Below are 20,448 nucleotides of genomic sequence, written 5' to 3' on the forward strand. Positions count from 1 at the left end.
TGATAAAATTTGGAATGCACTTCCTAGCAAAGTTTGCTAACTTTGAGAGCCCACTGCAATTTTATTTTGTGTTTGGATCATGTGTTAATCATAGATCTTCTATTTCTAGTGCAAGCCCCATTCACACCAACCCAAAATGAGTTCAGTATAGTCTCAAGGAAAAGAGATAGGCTAAGCACAGTCCAGATCAAATGTAGTATGGGTTTTGTGCTTTTCCTCATCCTTTCTGGGAAGCTCAGACATTTCCAGGGGGGGTGGGTGGGAGAGAGCAGCATTCCTCAGGCTGTTCAGCCCTGCCCTTGCAGAGCATGAGCTCAGGCTCAGCAATCTGCCCACAGCACCCAGGCCATGTTTGTGGAGGCCCCAGAGGGCAGTGTGAACATCCAGAATGAGCTGTGTCTCCTTGATGTGAGTGTGATGTCCATCCCATAAATTCCACAGCAGACCCCATAAACATGGCTCTTCTGTGGGTCATCTGGACATGTTGGCACTGTCAAGGCTTCCATTCTGTGCCACCCATCCTGCTCAGGCCTGCCAGCTCCTATTTGCCTCACATGTTCAGGCTTGAGTGGATCACCAGGAGAGGGAGGCAGAGCTGGAGGAGTCTGGGTTGATGACTCAGTGGGCAACATTCTTCCCTCTGAGTCAGGGTGGAGTCAAGAGGTGCTAAGGGGTGCTGTGCTGCTCAAGCTCTTGGGTTTGGAACACAACTGAGAAACCAAACTCCCAACCACTGATGGCTTTGGAAATGTCGGTGGTCCTTCTCTTCAGCAGCGGCATTTACCCACTATCTTGACCACATTCTTGTATGGAAAATGTATTTCACTCACCTCCCGCTCCCTCTGTTACCCCAGTGAAACACTTCATTCTTCACTACTGCAGCACAATACATCAGTAAGGATATGCTGTATTTCACGTGGCCTTTTGGTTTTATTATTGGCTAAAATGGCTTGCACACACATTGCAAAATGTTTTTCATATGCCTCTTTTATGCATCTCAAGGGATATCATGGTCATGCTGCTCACACATGCACACTACTTCTACAACTCTTAATCAGAAATGTGCATAGGTAAAGAGAGCATCACATCCCTCACAGCCCAGTTTATCTCCCTGAGGGCAAATAATACAACGGGGTAGCTCTTGATTTCGTCATTCAAAGTCCTTTTGCACCATCAGTTCACAGTGAAGTGCAAGTATTAGTGTCACTGAGGCAACAGACTTCAGCACAGATGGCTTCTCCTGGTCTCAGTAGGTCCAAATCCTTCACCATGTCCTCTTGCCGTTCTATCAGAGCAACAGTGATTTTTGATGGCAACCAGCTCTGAAAAGTTTGTGCTTGAGCTCACTTTTGAATCACAGAATATCCATAACTGAAAGGAACACACAAGGCTCATCTGATCCAACTCCTGGCCCTGTATAGGACACCTCAAGAATCCCACCATGTGCCTGAGAGCATTGTCCAAATGCTCCTGGAGCTCTGGCAGCATTGGGGCCATGACCATTCCATGGGGAGTCTGGTCAGTGCCCAGCCATCCTCTGGGGGAAGAGCCTTTCCCTGATATCCAACCTAATCCTCTCTTGGCAGAGCTCCAGCTGTTCCCTCAGTGCCTGCCCCTCCTCTTCCCCTCATGAGGAAGCTGCAGAACTGCTGTGAGCTGTGACCTAGTCTCCTCCAGCTGAACAGACCAAGTGCCCTCAGCTGCTCTTCATGTGGCTTCCTCTCCAGGTCCTTCAGCATCTTCGTAGCCCTCTCTTGGACACTCTCTGATAGCTTTACATTTTTCTTATATTGAGGTGCCCAAAACTGCCCCAGGACTCACTTTATCCCCACTTTGCTTGCTTGCCGCGGCTGACATGCCTCAGTTCATGCCTCCTAATGATGGAGGTTGTGTGCCAGCATTGAGACACACATGCTGCCCAATACTTGCTTTGTTTGATGTGCGATGACAGCTCTTTATAGGTGGTTAAGAAAAACAAATTAATGAAGAAGCATTTCCTGGTGGCCTCTGCCAGCTGTTGACAATACCAAATAATACCTGACACAGACCTGATGCCTCTTGTGGATGATGTAGTGCGTAGGTGTTGTGTCAATCAATAAAAATTAAAAGTTGCTGAAGGGCAGGAACAGCAGCTGTGAGATTTCTTACTGCTTTTCGTTCACAGGGAAATGGTATTGGACTCTGCTTAGAGGCTTGTGTGATTTACTGTTGCATTTATCTCACACACTTCAGCAAGGACTTGCACAAGCAGATTGGTTTTAGACCCCAGCTTTTAAAGGTGGAAGACAAACGGTTCATTCATAAAAACCTATTTTTGAAATCTTGTTTAGCATCTAAGCAGGGATCTTGATTAGTAAAAACTAGTTTAAAAACTAGTTCCCACTAAGCAGTTTGTTTTGTGGGAAAGCTTTTGTTTTTCAACCCATGTCAGTCTCCCCTGTGATGAGACTTTTGCTTAGAAATCATATGACTTCATAATTTTGGAGTTCCTGGGCACAGAGGATAAGGATGAAAGGATAAACTATTTCACTTCCCTTATGTCACAGACACAGCGTAATTTATAATAATAACAGACTCTATATAACAAAATAACTCTTTATAAAAACATCAGGCTCATCTGAAAGGTAGGCAGAGTTTTTATCCCCATGACTCTGTTTAGAAATCTGCGCCAGACTTTTATGAGTTTGATGATAAAACACTGTAACTGGTATTTGAGGGTGGGTGAGTTCTCCACGCACCAAAGGACTGGAATCCCACTACTGTCACAGGAAAAGTCAGATATTCAGGTAAAGTATATTTCAAACAACATCAAATAATACTTGCTTTTATGACTGTATAAACAGTCCAGTGACATACAGAAGCCCAACTGTTCCAAGACCCTCCCCTGAGTCAGACCTCACAGCAGTCTACAGATTCCTCACGAGGGGAAGCAGAGGGGCAGACACTCATCTCTGTGTGTGACCAGGGACAGGATCCAAGGGGATGGCTGGAGCTGCATCAGGGGATGGTTAGGTTGGATATCAGGGAAAGGTTCTTCCCCCCAGAGGGTGGTCAGCCACTGAACAGACTCCCCAGGGAATGGTCACAACCCCAAGGCTGCCAGTGGTCCAGGAGTTTTTGGACAACAGTCTCAGGCACAGGATGAGATTGCTCAGGTGTCCTGTGCAGACCCAGGGATTGGACTGAATGATGCTTGGGAGTCCCTTCAAACTCGTGATATTCCACGTGTATATGACTCTCTGAATCAATGTAGTTGAGTACTAATTCCAAGAGTAACTGCAGCTCCCTGCAGTGGCCAGAAACCCCCTTCTTCTTCACTTCAACCCTTTCTCCCAAATCACAAGCACCATTATGATGAAATACTGGGAAAAGGCAAGTTTAGAGCCAGAGGAGAACAGCAGTTTTGGGAGTTAAAGCTGATGACTCAGTACTTCTGTGTCTGTTAGCCCTGAGCAGTCAGGGTTAATTTCTGCACTCAGAGTGCCATTCTCAGGGACTGGGATTAACATCTTTTTCCAGAGCAGCTGGTGTGGACCCCTTTACATGCAGGAAGCAGTGCACACCAGCATGGGATGCTCCAGGTGCCTCTACAGAAATGGCTCTTGGAAAACACCTCTGGTGCTAAGCAAGCAAGGAGAGAGTATAGGGACATTACCCAACTTCAATGCTCCTGTGTCAGACATATCAGTAGTGCCCTTGTGCCTGAAAACAACCAAATAGATATAATTAGGTATTGCTAAGATTAAAAAATAGAGTTTCTTTTATGTTTGAAACCTCTTTACGACAAGGTCTGATTGAAAAGTTTCCATTGAAATTGTTCCTCAGCAGGAAAAGGCATTTCGGACAGAGCAGATGTCACAGAAGTGTGGATTCACTGAGGGAGATCTTCCTACCACAGAACATTTAGATATTTCACTGGAAAGCATAAATGCCTCTGACAAAAGGATAGATGCTGTCCCATGTGTTAACCCAATACTACACACAAGGAATTCTGCCAGAGAGCCCTGGAGGTGACAGCCCAATATGTCTGGCCTGTTGCTTTGTCTTTATAATAAGTTCTGTAAAGCCTCCGTGTGTCACCAGCCTAAGAGAATCCATGACCAGCACAGGGTGGAGGATGGGCACAGGAGACACCCAGAATTACACTCTCACAACCTGGCATATCCATTTCATTCTGTATTTCATTTAGTGGGCAATGTAGCTGAGGTTTTAGGTTTCAGTCAAAACTAAGGGTTTTCCCAAGAAGAGAAATTGGATGAGGAATTAAAGAAACCCCACCAAGTGACAAAAACACCTCCCAAGCACCATTTTCCACTATTCATATTTGGAAGAATTAAATGCATTTTTAGTGCGAGGAATAACTGCATGCTAGCCCTAGGGTTATGAACTGGTTAAGCTATTAGGAATTTTCCATTTCTGACTGACTGTGATCTCACATCAGTGTAACTCTGCTCACTTCAGTGGAATTACTTCAGAATAGCTCTGATGGGAAAGCAGAACGAGGTCCTGTGATTCCATAACTATTTCTACTAAGCTGTTCGCATGTGCCTGAGAGAAGCAGCTTTTAAGAAAATATAGTGGAATTTAGAGCCCATTTTTCATCAGTTCATTTAAGCAGTTTACTTTGGTCTACTGATCACTTCTGCTGCTTTGCATGTGATTGTCCTTATAAATGAGGTCAGTTTTATAGGGAAGGAAAATATCCTTTATAAGCTCAGATAGTATCAGTAAAAGAAACTGACACGTTTGGCACATATAAAGTTTTTTTCTATCTTTCTGAAGATAAAGTTTTACTGGTAATTAAGGATTTAATGTTCTATGTTATAGTTTATGAGAAATGACAGGTTGTTGTTGTAAGACCCTAAGATAGATCTTGATTTCTTTTGCTTCTGTCAATAGGAAATTACTGCTGACCTGTCTGGCATGACAATTCATCTTGGAAGGTTTGTAGAAACACCCCGAGGTCCTCATTTACAACAGGACATATGGTTCCCATCCAACTAGAATCACAGAAAAGTAGAATATCCTGAGTTGAGGGACCCTTAAGGACCATTGAGTCCAACTCCAGGAGAATAAGAATGGCAACATGTCAGTGTTTCGTGAAGGAGCACCTGGAGTCCCCTGTCTTGGAAGAGGATCACAAAATGCAGAGCTGCTCAGCAGGGAAGTGGATTTCAGTGCTTACCTGGCTACACTGTGAGCATGAGGAGACTAGGCAAAAAGGGTGGGAAGGGCTGAAGGTCCTTCTCACCACCTCCGTCCTGCATGGAATATCCAATATCTACAGGATCTGAGCCATAAATTCAGAAAGTGACAGAATAATTGAGATCCACAGACATCTGTGAAGTCCAAAGACCACTTACAACTCAGCTAATTTCTTTCCTAAAAAAAAATTTTCTGGGTCTTCTCTAGCCAAGTTCTGAATATCCCAATATTGATATTGATATGTTTCTTTCAAACTGATAGAAAGTAGGTTTAGATTGGATATTAGGAAGAAATGGTTCCCTGTGAGGGTGGTGAGACCCTGGGTACACCAGGTTACCCAGGGAAGCTGTGGCTGCTCCATCCCTGGAAAAGTTCAAGGCCAAGCTGGATGGTGCTCAGAGCAACCTGGGATAGTGGAAGGTGTCCCTGCCCATGGCAGGGGGTCGGACTGGATGATCTTTAAGGTCCCTTCCAACCCAGGCTATTCCATGATTCTACAATACGCCTGTAGGCATAGGATTAGTCATCTACAACAGAGCACCAAAACAGAGATAGGTTTGAGGGCTAGAATCAGATGTATTTCAGGGCTTGAATAAGACATCAAATGGATTTAAGCTTCAGGGATTTTGGAGAGGAACAGTTTAACCAACCTAATTCCATAGGGCTGAATCCAGCAGTTATCAAAATCCCCAGAGGAAAAGAAGTAGCTTCTGCAGTCTTTTGATAAACTGAGCATAAAATGAGGCAACCTCCCCACACTGTTTTAACTAGATATGAATGAACCAGTTCAAAACACATAAAAATTGACTCCTGACTCCTCTGCATGTATATTAACCACTAGGTCACAGTTTTATTTTCTTCCCTGAGAAAAACAGTTTTCCCAGAAAGGGGGATGGCACTGAGAAGTACTCCCACCATATCTTCCTCCATTCCAGAGCTTTCTTACACACAGCTATTCAAGTGACAGGAGGACTAAAGCCAGATTGGATGGGGCCCTGGGCAACCTGGTCTAGTGGAAGGTGTTCCGACCCATTTCAGGGGGTTGGAATGAGATGATCTTTAAGGTCCCTTCTAAACCAGGCCATTCCATGATGCTGTGAGTGTAGGACCAGGAGCCACTACCCCAGCTGGTGGTCAGCAAGCGTTGGAAGACGTCAATGCTTGGCTGGTCGAGGTCACGGCTGCAAAGAGAAGGAGAGCAGGTTTACACGTGCGGGCTGTTTGCCAGCCTAGAGGCAGCGCAGGGTGTTTTTGGAGGAGGGAGTTTGGACGAGGGAAAGCCGCGGGTTGTGAGGCTGCGGTAGCGCGGGCACCGCTGCCCTCTGCTGGGTACCGTCCCGGCTGGCACTGCCTCCCGCAGCACCCGCACGAACGGTAGAACCGGCACCGTCCCTGCTCCCTGAGCCCTGCCACAGCCTCAGGCAGCCGGGCATGGCTCCGTCGTGCCTCCAGTCCAAGGGCAGAGCAGCGGAGGAACAGTTCCTGCAGGGATGGAAGGGCTTATCGAGAGGGGCGAGTGTGAGCTTCCATCACACCCGGTTGTGACCAGCTGTGTCCTGCTGTTATCCCAGAGCACCCTCTGCGATGGCAACGCAGTTTTGCTTCTTCCTCATGCAGTGAAGAAAGCATGGATGTGTGTATTTGCTGGTGAGGTGCAAACTTATCCATCCCATGGATATCCATCCTAGGACTCTGTCTCAGATGGAAAGGACCTGGGGGCTCTCAATAACAACAGATGAACATGAGCCCAGCTGTGCCCAAGAGGCCACTGGCACCTGGCCTGGGTCAGCAATGGTGTGGCCAGCAGGACGAGGGCAGTGACTGTCCCCCTGTGCTCAGCACTGGTGAGACCACACTTCAAATCCTGTCTCCTGTTCTGGCACCCTCATGACAAGGATATTGAGGGGCTGGAGCATGTCCAGAGAAGGGAATGGACCTGGGGAAAGGTCTGGAGAATCAGTCGTATGAGGAGTGACTGAAGGAGATGGAGGGGGCTTAACCTGGGGAAAATGAGGCTCAGGGGGAACCTTCTCACTCTCCACAACTCCCTGACAGGAGGGTACAGCCAGTGGGTGTTGGGCTTTGCTCTCAGGGAACGAGGGACAGAACAGGGGGAAGTGGTTTAAGGCTGTGCCAGGAAAGGTTCAGGCTGGATATCAGGGAAAATTTCTTCACTGAAAGGGTTGTCAGGCATTGGAACAGGCTACCCAGGGAGGTGGTGAAGTCACCATCCCTGGAGGTGTTCGAGAAATGACTGGATGTGGCTCTGAGCTGGTTGACGTGGTGCTGATTGGTCACAGGTTGGACTCAATGATCTTGGGAGATCTTTTACAATGTAAATGACTTTGTGATTCTCTGAACACTCTCCCTGTCTCGCTGTCTCTTGCAATGAGAATATGTACCCATAAAACCAGTCCCTCTACATTTTGGCTAGCTGTAGGAAACTCTGGTGGGCCTATTTCTCCTTTGACAAATCCCAAAGAAAGCCTCACCTGTGAGCTTTAAAATCATGCAGAACTCATAATAGAAACACAATTTTCAACGCCTCAGCCTTATAGATAAACCTGTCTAAGCCTGTTCACTTAATTAATGAACAAAGGTGCAGGAGAGCCAGAGCCTTGAAATGAAATGTGAAAACTAAATTCAGCCCAGTTGAGCCAGATACATACAGGGAACTGAAAGTTGCTGTACAAGGGGTAGTTCTGAGAGTGTATAGGAGTCAGATAGAGGTCAGAGTTGGACTGCTGTTAAAATTGGTTTTATCTGTATCTGTAAAGAGGTGTGGGGGGGTATAAACAGTACTACAAGACTCTTACAGCAGAGAATGGAAACAGAGGGACAGCGTGAACTGCTAAAACTCCTGCAAGTAATTGCTAGCTGACATGAGTAAGAAGATCAAAATGTTGGCAGATTATACAACTGCACAGTGGTAGGGATGGACAGACAGTGCAGAGGGAACTGGAAATACTGTTCAGCAAAAACAAGTTTCCCAGACATCTGGGAGAAAATACTCAGAAATCAAAGTACTCTGGACAAACTGTGCCAGGGCCTCACCACCGTCACAGAGAACAATTTCTTCTTTATATCTAAACTAAACCAAGTTTGAATAAAGCCATTCCCTCTTGTCCTGTCACTCCCGGCCCTTGTAAAGGGTCTCTCTCCATCTTTCCTGTAGGCTTCCTTCAGGTACTGGAAGGCCCTAATTAGGTCACCCCAAAGCCTTCTCTTCTCCAAGCTGAACAATCCCAATTCTCTCAGCCTCTCCTCATAGCAGAGCTGCTTCATCCCTCATGTGAGTCTTTCATAGCCCATAGGACGGCAACCAGCTTATGTATGGATCAGTGACAGCCTTCAGAGGCATCTGAAAGCCTGCACTGGTATTACAGCAGAGCATTCCCCAAAAAAACCGTGGGATTCTACATCTCAGTTCATCCAGAGGGGAAATAAGGCATGGAGAGGTTAAGTGACTTGCTTTGTGTTGCACAACTAGGAATGGAAATAGCTCTCAGATCTTTTATTCTTAACAACAGCCAGTCGAGGTTCCCTCTACTTGAATCTCCAAGGATTTCCTCCTACAGCAAAGGCTTTAATTTCCAGTAAAAGCAGGGAGGCTGGGTGGGAACAACCCGAGGAATGCCGTGCATGGTTCACGTGCTTGCAGCAGTGTGGAATGTGAAGGCTGAGGAGCAGGAGGCAGCAGTGCCTGGCCAGGACAGCATGGAGCAGTTCAGGTGGCCCTGGCAGGGATACACACAAGTCAAGGGTGACTCAACAACGAGGGAGGACTCAGCCAGGCTGTGCTGGACCTTTCAACCAACTATTTGGAGAGAAGTGCCACGTCCTGAGGTCACCTCAGTGTGGCTGAGCAAAGAGCAGGCATGGCTGCTTGAATCCTAAACCTCCCCAAATGCATGGCAGGAAACCAGAAACCCAGCTCAGCAAACCAGTGAATTCAGTGCATAGGGCAAGCCCTATATAAATGCATCGGAACTACAGTTTGGGGCTCAGCCACACTAAAGGCATGGGGGCAGAAAGGCTAATTAAAATGTTTAATTAAGGTGGTGCTTGGTGAGTTTTGGGAAAGAATTTTAGGACATGTTTGCTGGGATTTCAATGAGCAAATTTAAGCATCCAAGAGATCCCTATCTGTCTTAAATACCGTGAGTCTACAGCAGTCGTTTAACCCTACTTGGTGTCACTTCTCTTAACTACCAAAAGTGAAAAATAAACCTTTAGAAAGTATTTTGAGTGGTGAAGGGCAAAACTAGGTGTGGGCCAAAGAATTAAGCTGTGGAACTGTTAGGGAAAGGATTAAGGAATCCTTCCTAGCAGTGAGGTCTGAAAGTGTTGCTGGATTTCAAGGGAGACATGAACTGCATGTCACTTGGGTGAGTGAGGAGTACATGGTTCTTTCCTGCCCTCTTCCCAAGGGAGTGGGGCTCATCTCCTTGATCTAAAGGAACCTTTCCATCTCCAGTCTCCCCTTCCTTTGTTTCAATAGGTTATCTGATATAATTACACCACATTCAAGTGCAGGAGTGCAGGAAGAAGTGATAAAATCAAGAACAGCTTTAATGAGGCCAGGAAAGAAAAGAAGTCTGAGTAAACTCAGGGGATGTTCAAGGTCATTTTGGCACTATTCAAGCAAAGAACTGGGAATACTGCTAAAACAGAAGAAGCTGGGTGGAGTCAGAAGGTTGATTTGGAACTAGCAGAATATTCAGTGCTTTCAGTGTCCAGAAAGAAGCAGGGAGCCTTCAGGTTAGATGGTCTCAGGAACACAAGGGGAAATTTGGGTAAGCAAACGTGCTGTTGTGCAGACATGCACCTCTGCCTGCTGTAGACAGATGTTTGTGTTGCAGGGGGTGGGACTGAGGGGAGTGACACAGATAAGGAGGACTGGATGGCCACAGAGGAATGGCCACATCCACACAGAGGCCCGACCAAGACTGATGCTGGCCAGGGAGTGCTGAAGAACACACATTTGTACAGAAAGTATAAATTTTCTGCATTCACTTGTATTACCTTATCGGTTAAAATTCAACCTGATACAAAAATGGGAAAGAAGGGGAATTTCATCTCCTATGAATAGTGTATGTTAATATGCAGTTATTCCAGAGGAAGGTAAAGGATGCCACTGCCTGCTACACAGAAATTTTGATGTACACTGTAGTTCAAGGGTATTGGACAGAGCAATTCAATTTCCAATACAAGATAATGCAATCAGGCCCACTCAAGGTACCCCCAAGCCTAATGGGAAAACAGCAGACCAAACATGTCATCCTCATAGCTCCTAAATTATAGGGGAGATAATTTATGCTCTCAGGTGTTCATGCAGGCTGGGCTTGGTGGAAACAGGGCATCTAACACTGATGGATGTTCTTGCATTCTATTTATGACATCATTTACTGAGAGTTATGGCTCAAAGCTGTATTCTTAGCTAGGTATTATTCTGACATAAATGTCCCCCTGAAGTCTAGATGTATTTCTCAGTCAGCTTTTGAGTGATGATAAGGAAGCCTAGACGTTTCCTGCAGAGATAAATGCTGCAGTTTCATTCTGGATGTTCCCATTTCTCTATTCCTGCCTCACACTTTTACCTGCCTTTACCAGGATAAGTAACCAGAGCAGCAGCTTAGGAGTCAGCACCAGGACCAGAACTTCAGTTCTGGCTCCACAACTCACTTCTTGAAGTGAAATCTCTTTCTTGTTCCTTTTTATTTTTGCATCAAGCTACAGAGCTCATGGTCCTTCCTGTATTTTTCTCACCTATTTCTATTAATCTAAATTATTGTTGCAGCTTAGACCTCACAGGTGAGTTATTGTTATCTCCAGCCAGAATAACAAAAATAAGGAAAAAAGAAAATAAAGATGTATAACTTTTAGCTCTATAGAATATTTGGGCAAGCATCTGTTTCCAAAACAAGGACAGTGTTTAATTTAGAGTGAGTGCATGGACATCAGAGTGCTGCCTAACTACTGTCAAAATAGGTGCTCAACAAAGATTTTCCTCACCAATATTTTTCTTGTGACTAGAAAATAAGTAAAGGATAATATCCATGGAACAAACCTCAGTTATTACAGTTGTACAGTTTTCCTCAGTTCCGTAACTACAATATTTTTGCTCAGATTTTTTCTGTTCCAATTAAAAATATTTGGAGTTATTCTTCTATAAAAATAAGAAAGGTCTAACTAAGCCACTGCCATTCTCTGCTATCCTACATAACAGGCTAGCTGTAAACTTCTTTATTAGTGTTTTGGTTCTGTAACTAATTTTGCAAAAAAGCAGCCAAAGTTCTTGGAAATATTATCAAAGCTTGGGGGAAAGGAAAGCATTTGGCTCACATGGCTGTTAGTGACAATAATCAATGCCCAGTCAAGCATGGCTTCAAAAATGTATCAAGAACTCACTCTATATTTTAAACAGACATAAAGACATTCAAATTCTTCATGTTGAAGAGAAAAAAGAGGAGGGGGAGATGGCAGGACGGAGAGATTTCCTTCCACCAACCAAGGAGAGATCACTCCACGCTTCCCTTTGGTAGGTTAGAGAGGAATTGTAAAGCCATCTCATGTGAACAGATGGAGGCAAAGGATCTCAGCTTTCACGGGAGCGGGTTAAAGATCTGATGCCTAGGACATTGGGTGAGACAGGGCCCAGCAGCAGGGGCTTTCTGCCCTCTGACAGTAGACGTCTCCAGGGCCCAATGGGGTGGCAGCAATCCTTGGGGAGCACCTCGACAGGTTCTCATCAGCCCAGCACCAGCTAAACCCCAGACTTGTATAAGCACTTCACATTTAGGAGCATGTCTAATCCAATCAGGGACAGATTGGAAGTTATCCATGTACCTGCCAGATAGCATATTCTTGTCAGCCTGAAAGCAACCATCTCCTCCTCAGACTTCCCCCTTGTCTCCCTATCTGTCTGTGCAAGCAGCAGCCTCCCCCGTTGGGCACACGGAGCTAATCCTGTTTACTCAGCCCATCAATTTAACAGCTTTAAATATTCGCATGGGTTTGATGGATGCAGCTGAAAGGTTTGCAGCAGCCAGGGAAGGGGGAGAGGCTGTGGTGAGCAGTGGGAGGCAGCTTTCCCATGCTGGCAAAAGCAGAAAAAAGTAATTCAAAACCATGAAGGCTGAGGCGTGTCTCATGCCTACTCACACACACACACAAAGCAGATGACACATGTGCTGCCTGTGACATGCTCCAGCAGTGTCACTTTGGCACACCGCAGTCCCTGGTTCTGCTGCCTGGTCATTTCTCTGGTGCCTCTTGCAGTGTTGGTGCGGGAGCTGGCAGGAGTGGCACGGTCTGGTGGAATAGAGCCTATGTTAACATGTGGTTTCCCTTCTTAAACTGGAAGCTGTCCCCGGAAGGACGGACACAAGAACAAACACAGAGGGTTCCAAGCACCCGCTAATGAGAGTGGTGACCCTGTGAGCCTCCTTCTCACACACAGGCAGTTGAAGAGGTGCTCAGTCTGATTCGACTTTAAGCTTAACTCTATTTCTCAGCTCTCTGTTTACAAATTCCTGAACTGAAATTCCTTCCTTTATCTGTCCTGAGCATCCTTTAGCATCCTTTCGCTATGTCTCCTGTGCTCTGGCTATAGATTAGAGCGATCCTGAGGAGGCAAGTCTTTTTAGGAGGATTCAAGAATGCAATCAGGAAGCTGTTCAGTGCTCCCAGCCTCTTGTCACTGCTCCAAGTCATCGTGGACTTCAGAAAGAACCAGCACCCACCTCTGAAACCCCTGTGGAACCTGTGTGCCCCTCCTCCCCAGCACTTGAGTCTTAACTAATCACTTTAAGTGTGGAACAGCTCTTGGTTTGTGGTTTAACTCATCTGCATGAGTCACACCTGAATTCCTCTCCTCACTACCGGAGGTTAAATAGAATTGGTGTGGATGTTGCCTTTCAGGTTATTACAGTCTTTGATGTACAAAGGACATAGATCTGTCTGATATTTTGACCTGGCACATTTTTTACATTTAATCTGCTCTTTATTTATCTGTTTAGTTCTTGAACTAAATGTGGCTTTGGGTTTGATTTTCTTTCAATTTGCTCTTGCTGCTTGTGTTAGAGATCATGTGTGTTAACAAAAATCTCGAGTTTTCCAGTGCAAGCATGCAGCCAGTTTGAGCATTTGCTGTGAGTATCCAGACTTGGGCTCTGCCCCTATGTCAGGCAGACACATTTCCATCATTCTGAATTAAGGCTGAAATGGAATAAAAAGAAGAGCAGTGAATGCCTCCTTCAGTCACTCCTGTTCTCAAGACCTAAAGGTTCTCCTCTAAAAGAGATCCCAGTATTTTGATCTAGTGGACAATACCCTATTTCCCCAGACTGACAGCACTTTGGGCAGTGACTTGAATGCAAGAGGGATGTTCCAATAGCCCTACAGAGTAAGTCAGATGAAGGTCTTTTATTTTTCTGATTAGCAATGGGAGGTTATGGCAAAGGAGAGCACTCAGAGCGTGCAGTTTTCAGATGCTGGCATGCTGTGTGCCTGACACACCCCAAGAAATCCAGTAAAAATTCTTGAACCATGAGAATAATTTTTCCTCTAGTTCTGCCTCCCCTTTTCCTCCAGGAAGGAGTTCCCGTGTGCTGTTCCCATGTTTCCAAATCCCATCTTGATTTCCCCATTGCCCTTCTCATCAATATTTGTCATCCCTGGATATTGATGGAAACATAGACATGGTCTTTGCAACAGAGCTGTGTTCACCCCAGTATCCTGGGGTTTGGGTGGGGCTTTTTTTAATCTTACCCTCCTGTTTAGTTTCTTGGTATTAATTGCCCATACTGTCCTTCTGCTTGGTGCTAAAAGCATGGGGATGTTTTTGTTCTTGTTCTAAAAGCATGGAGATGTTTTTGGTAGAACATTTGGCCAGTGCAGCTTCAATTAATTTGTCAGCTGTGGTGATAACCAACCATCATGGAGCAATTCACTGGGAAAAGGCTGAGAGCTGCACATCAGAAGCCAAGGTCTGAGGTGAGGACACAGAAGATCCAGATCTGGGGGAGAGTGATGTGTCTAGCATGGCTGGATGGGAGAGGACAGATGGGACTGCATAGAAAGTGGGAGCAGGATTCGGGACTCAGGGTATTCATATTGAAGGCAATAGCAAAGATGTGGTTTTCTCAGCTGAGATGAAATTACTTTTAACTGGGAAGTCATTAAAAGTGATGGTGCTCTCCTTTCCTTTGCACTGGTTGTTTGTGCCCACTGTGCTGTAGCTCTGTGAGATCTCAACCTGTTACAAGGTCAGTTGAATGGGGAAGCTAACTTGGCGGAAAGCAAATCATTTACTGTCCCAGGTTTATCTCTCAGTGGATTGGGTCCCAGATCTGACTCCCACACAGTGCTTCAAGCAAGGATGCTGGCACAGGGGACATAGTTTCCAGCATTCCCTCCCTGGGAGCATCAGGCCAAAACAGCTGATGGATGAGAAGGCTGGCACCCACCCTACTGCATGTGCTTAAAGAGCCCATAATTAAGAAAACTTACTGTAAAGGCTGAGCAGGCCTGGGCAAAACTGAGCAGTTACTTCCCTCCCTCAAGCTGCTGCTCTTCAGAGGCCATGGGCTGCAAAAGTCATGGCAGAGCCCACGAGGAGGTCACACGGGCAGCTCGGGCAGAAGGAGCTGCAAAAGGTGGTCGACAGGGTCCAACCTCCTCATTTCTGCTCTGTGTATCAACAGTCTGCACCACTCCAGCAGCTTCCCAACAGGGAACAGCACTAGTGGAAGCACATGGGTTCCTGACTGGATATAACTAAGGGGGGTGGGGGGAATAAAAAATGGAAAAGGGAGAGGTGGGGGAAGAAAGAAAGAAAAAAATAAGAAAAAAAAAAAGAAAGTATGACCAGCATCCAGCTTTAGATGGAGTGACAGAGTGAGATACATCCTGGCCGGCAAGATTAGCGAGAGACAGACAGATAAGAGGCAGAGAGATTTCATCAAAAAAGGGGAAACTCCTCAGGGGATTCTTTTCCAAATACTCGCTATGTGGCTTTACTGAATGGGTACCACAGGAAGAGAGCAAAATCCACACCTGGAGAGAAATGGGAAAGCTCTCCCGCCAATGAGGCTAAGGACTCATCCCAGTTGAGACCTGGCCCAGTGTGCTGATGGCAAGAGACTTTACATGTGTGTTCTGCTGCTGCTGCTTCTGTCTGAGCCCACGACCAACCCCTGCACACGGAGAGGTCAGGGGGCCACGGACCTCTGAGGCCACACAATGATTGCATCAGAAGTTCAACACCAAGACATCTTCTCTCAGTTGCATTCAGTCCCCCCTGCCATGATCAGCTGTCTTTTGTTAGAAGTGCCGGCTCTCCGTAGCTGAGGTGCTGTCACACTGGTGAATTGCCCTCCCTTTTTCACAGGATGCTGTTTTTTTCCTCCGGACTTTTGACGTGGAGAGGTAATGACCAAATGTCCCTCACCTGCTCTGTCGCCCATTAAGCTGCCGCTGCGGGTTTCAGCACCTTGTGGGGTTTCACCTCTTCCAGCGGAGTTAATCTGTCTTCACTCCCATTTCCTCCACCCCGACTTTGCTCTCCTCTGTGAGTTTAGTTGGAGCTAGATCACATACACGCCCCGGTCTCCCCTTCCCTGGAAGCAGAAAGACCACGGCAAGCCCCAGGAGAAGAGAGATAATCAGCGAGCCCCTGGCGGCCACAGTGATTCTGCTGTCGCCGTGCACAGGCACAAGCAGCAAATTCCAATCAGATGCGATCATCAGCAGTTCTGTGAAGACAAGAAAGTGGTCACAAATGCTCTCTGCCTCAAAGAGAAAGAGAAGAAACCACAGTCTCTCTGCAGCCGCATCTCGTGCTTTCTGATTAATCTGCTGTTTAGAAACATTCGCTGTGGTACCCGTGCATAGGTAGAGATGAAAACAAACACACTGATGGATGCAAAGGTACTGCTATGTCTCCAGCCAACACAAACAGGCCCTACTTCCAGAGTGGATACAAAGTCCTCCTATGAAACAGAACAGAGGTTTCCTCATCAGAGCTGTCTACATTGCACCTTCAGGGAGAGAAAAATTTAGTAGGGCATTTGGCATGACCATCCACATGTGGGATCTAGGGTTTTAAATGTTGAAGCTCCTGGCGCTTCAGCTGCAGCATCTACTTTATACACTGATGCTAATCAGCAGCCAAATATGTCTCCTCCTCCTCCTCCTCCTCATCATCATCATCATCATCTTTTTCTCAGTCTTCTGGCCTAAATCGTCTCTGTTTTGATAACATGCTGCATATGCATCTGTTTGCCCAAAGAGGAGGGAGGAAGTGTTCATAAGCAGCCCTATCATGACAGTAAATGGCAGAATGAACAAAGCTAAAAGTTTTCTGAAGTCTTCAATTAGTATTTCAATGGCCAGATTCTCCATAGAGTCCAATGTCCAAGTATGGTCCACTTGGAATTTATTGTGTCAGCTGGGGTGCAAAGATATGCTAAGAGAAAACACTACTCATAATTCATAGGATGATTTGGGTTTGAAGGAGCCTTAAAGATCATGTCATTGCAACTCCCTGCCATGGACAGGGACACCTTTCACTTTCCCGGGTTGCTCAGAGCCTCGTCCAGCCTGGCCTTGGATACTTATTGATGCCTCCCTTCCAGTTTGCCCCAGCCTTCCATGCTGTTTTACCAGCTGGAGTTATATGTTCCCAGCACATCTCCATACCTCCCCGCTGAGTTCCTTGTTACAGGTGCTATAGGGGAGGGCACATCCCTTCTCTCTCACACTCCATTGCTGCAAAGCTGAATGGATCCTTTTCTGCACTAGTCTGAAAATGCCACCACAAAACACAGAATCTGGCCTCCATTATGGATATCTGATGTTCCTTATTTTCAGTATCAAAAGGTTTTATTGAAGCCTTGAATTTGCCACAGTGGGTATCCTTTCAAACTCTGCCAATTTTGCTATAGAAAAAACAGATAACATTACCTTGGTATTTGCATTATTCCTTGTGCTGCTCTTCCCACTTCAGTGGAAGACTGCTGAGGATGTTTAGGAAAAGGCTAAGGTAAATGTTCCTCAATATCAAAATAAACAATAGAGGCTAATGTGTAGCTTGTATTTTTCATGCTCATATTGGATTCCAGTCTGAGTTTAAAGGGAGCTGCCCCAGAGCTTTCGGGCTGTGGCTCCCAAGTCCAGAAGGATCAAGCAGAAGCGAGGGCATATTCATGTGCATGTGCACAAGCAGATAAAGAGGTTTCCCTGCATAAAGTCTCTCTTTTGGCATGGAAGCATGTTGCCAACACTCAGCAAATAATAAATAGTAGCAATACTACAAGAATTCTTCCACAGAATAATTCACCAGCCACAAAAATTACCATAACCATCCACAGCCCTGGTCTGGCAGAGTAAAAGGCAGAAACTAAACTTGCTGCACAAGAGGAAAAGAGAAATTTTCCAGGGTGGTCCTTTAGTGGTCCAAAGGGATCATGGTTTTCCTGCTTTGAACCGTGTGCAATGGAAAGAGTGAAGTTCAGAGCCAACCCGTTGAATATTCAGGCCTAGTGTTTGAAAAGGCCAGATACTGAATCCTTGATGTTTAGTCCCTCATGCCAGGTTCTTGTTCCTATGTATGCTGGCAGTGTCCAAGGCTAGGTTGGATGGAGCTCTGAGCAACCTGGTCTAGTGGAAGGTGTCCCTTCGCATGGCAGAGGGTTAGAAAGATGATTTTTGAGGTCACTTCCAACCTAAACCACTTTGTGGTTTGATTTGTTGCATCAGGAGATGATGAGTATAATATACCATCATGGCAAAAACCACTTGGGGTGTGGCAGTCTAAGAGAACAAGATTAAGGCAAATGATAGGTATTTCAAGCCAAAATTCACCCTTCCGCAGCTAAGTGAACAGACAAAACATGAAATGCTCTCTCTGTTTTAGAGTATGTAACATGACCTGCTCTATGGCCTAATCCTGGAGCTCCCACAGGATGCAATTTGATGCCTCAATTATCCTGCTCCTATTGAAAGGGCTTCTAAGAAGCACCGGATGTGAGACGCTTTTGGTACAATCTGGAGCAAAAACAAAGAAGAAAGAGCTGCACAATTCTGGAGGCAGTGGTGCAAAACACAGCCATGCAAAACAGATTCTCATTTGATGTCTTTCTCAGAAGGCATTATCTGAGAAACATCTCATTGTGTTAAGGCACTGCCTTGATAGCTTGTTACTCCTGCAGTGCCTGAAAGACTGAATTGCTGGAGCCTTCTTAGAGACATGTTTCATTCTGCTGTCAAATCTAAGTTTTTGGGTTCAGTTTCAGCTGTTGCCACTGTAATGTCTCCTGTGGTCCTGCAGAAAAAGCAGGAGACAACAGTGTTGGTGGTGGTGCCTAGCTCCACAGGACAAAACTGGCTGGTTTCTCCTCTCACACAGAAATATCTCCACTGCTTCCAACAGAGCAACTCTGTCAGTTCCAAATCAGGTCTGTTGACTTTTCTGGGTCTGTTTCATGCTGGTGTTGTTGCTGAGGTTACAGGATGGAGCAATAACGCTCCCTATCTGTGCTTTCCTCTATTATGGTAGAGCTTTGAAATGTACCCAAGGCAAGTTTTGACATGGGAAAACCTGCTGTCTCCTAAGAAACTCCAGATAGATTTAGCTACTAAAATCACTTTAAAAATCCTTTTGCTCTTTCCCTGTGATTGTCAGGAAAATCTCCACAATAGCACTGGACACAGATGCTTGAGGTCTCCTCTAACAGTATGAAATGTCACTTTAGAGCAGTGTTCCTTTGGGAATACCTGGTGGTTGCTTCTTACAGAGACAGCTGGCCTTGGTTTTCCATCCCAGGCCCACTGACACAGCATGAAGAAAGCATTCCTGAGCTTCCAGTATTTCTGCTGAGACTGAACACAGGCCTGAAGACAAAGCTATAGGTATGCATGTTGCAGTCCTAAGTCTTCTGGGTGAAAAACTCTTCCCTGGTGAGGTTGATGAGTAGGATTCTGACATATCATTTCTCGTAGGGTTTTACCTCTAAATAAATCCAAAGGAAACAGGTACAAAAGCAGGTTTGATGAACTGGCACAGCCATGTGAACTGGCACAGACATGTGTCTAAAAGTGAGGAAGTGACACATCCTGATTGTCCAAGACATTGAAATGGCGATAAAGGGAGGGCAGGGCACTTAATCTTTTCCTAGATGAGGCAGAGTCCGTCCTCTTTTCAGCCTGGCATATGACTTTGCCCAATTTTTTTTACTGCTGTACCACAGTGTTACAGATAATCACAGAGTCAACTATGCCCTTTTAGTGCAGCTTTTGTCTCCTTTCTGTAGGATGGAAAATCTCCTTGTGAAATCAGACTCTGTCATGTCAGGCACTGAAGAAAACACATGTTGAAAAAGGTGCTCATTCCCAGGCTTTCAGACTAAATAACACCTGACCAAAAGTGAGGGGGAAGCAGAAGCCTGGATGAGAGACTTGATGGAGTTCCTGCAGCAAGTCCATGTCCAGGGTGGAACTGAGTTGAAATGCCTCATACTTTGCTTGTAACAATCAGGAGAAGATGCTCCCCAGGCAACCTTTCACTGATTGGATTATGATTTTCCTGCCTGTTGCTACAACACGCAATCAGGTTTGTAAGATATGTGAAAATTATGGCTTCATAAATAATTCCGATTTCTATTTGCTGGCAACATGATCTCTTTTGAGTATTCAGGATCAACAGGATTCAGGATAACCAAAGGAAAACTTCACATTCTCATTTTGCTTCAATTCCTGAAGTCTTGGGTGTGTTTATCCTTAACCATAGATCTTTCCCCAGCCTTGCTCCTACACCCAGCCCTCACCTTATCTTAGGGTGTTCAAATAAGAGTTTGAAAACAGAGGTGCAGCCAACTTCTTTTTTTTAATACAGTTTGACAGGGTTAAAATGCAGGACAGACACATTACAGTTTTCACAAACTACTGTGATTGCCTCGTCTGCTTTGCACTGTTTTATGCTAAAATCCATAGAGCCATTCTAATTTCAGAGGAGAAAGGAATCTGCCTTCCATTCCACAGCAGCAGTGGTAAAGGCACAGGTAGGCTAATATTTATGCATAACCTTCAGATATAGGGTTGTTGTTGTCATCATTTACAGTAATCGCTGTGTTGCAAGTTCAGACCTGGTGGTACAACACCTGTAGTAATTACTGCACGGTTATGGTGGTGGTGAGTCTTTGACAAGTTCAGGGTGAGAAGGACAAGGAACAAAGGTGTAAA

This window comes from Lichenostomus cassidix, chromosome 1Ab (assembly GCF_008360975.1).
Source record: "Lichenostomus cassidix isolate B80296 chromosome 1Ab, HeHo_3.0, whole genome shotgun sequence".
Classification (NCBI taxonomy): domain Eukaryota; kingdom Metazoa; phylum Chordata; class Aves; order Passeriformes; family Meliphagidae; genus Lichenostomus; species Lichenostomus cassidix.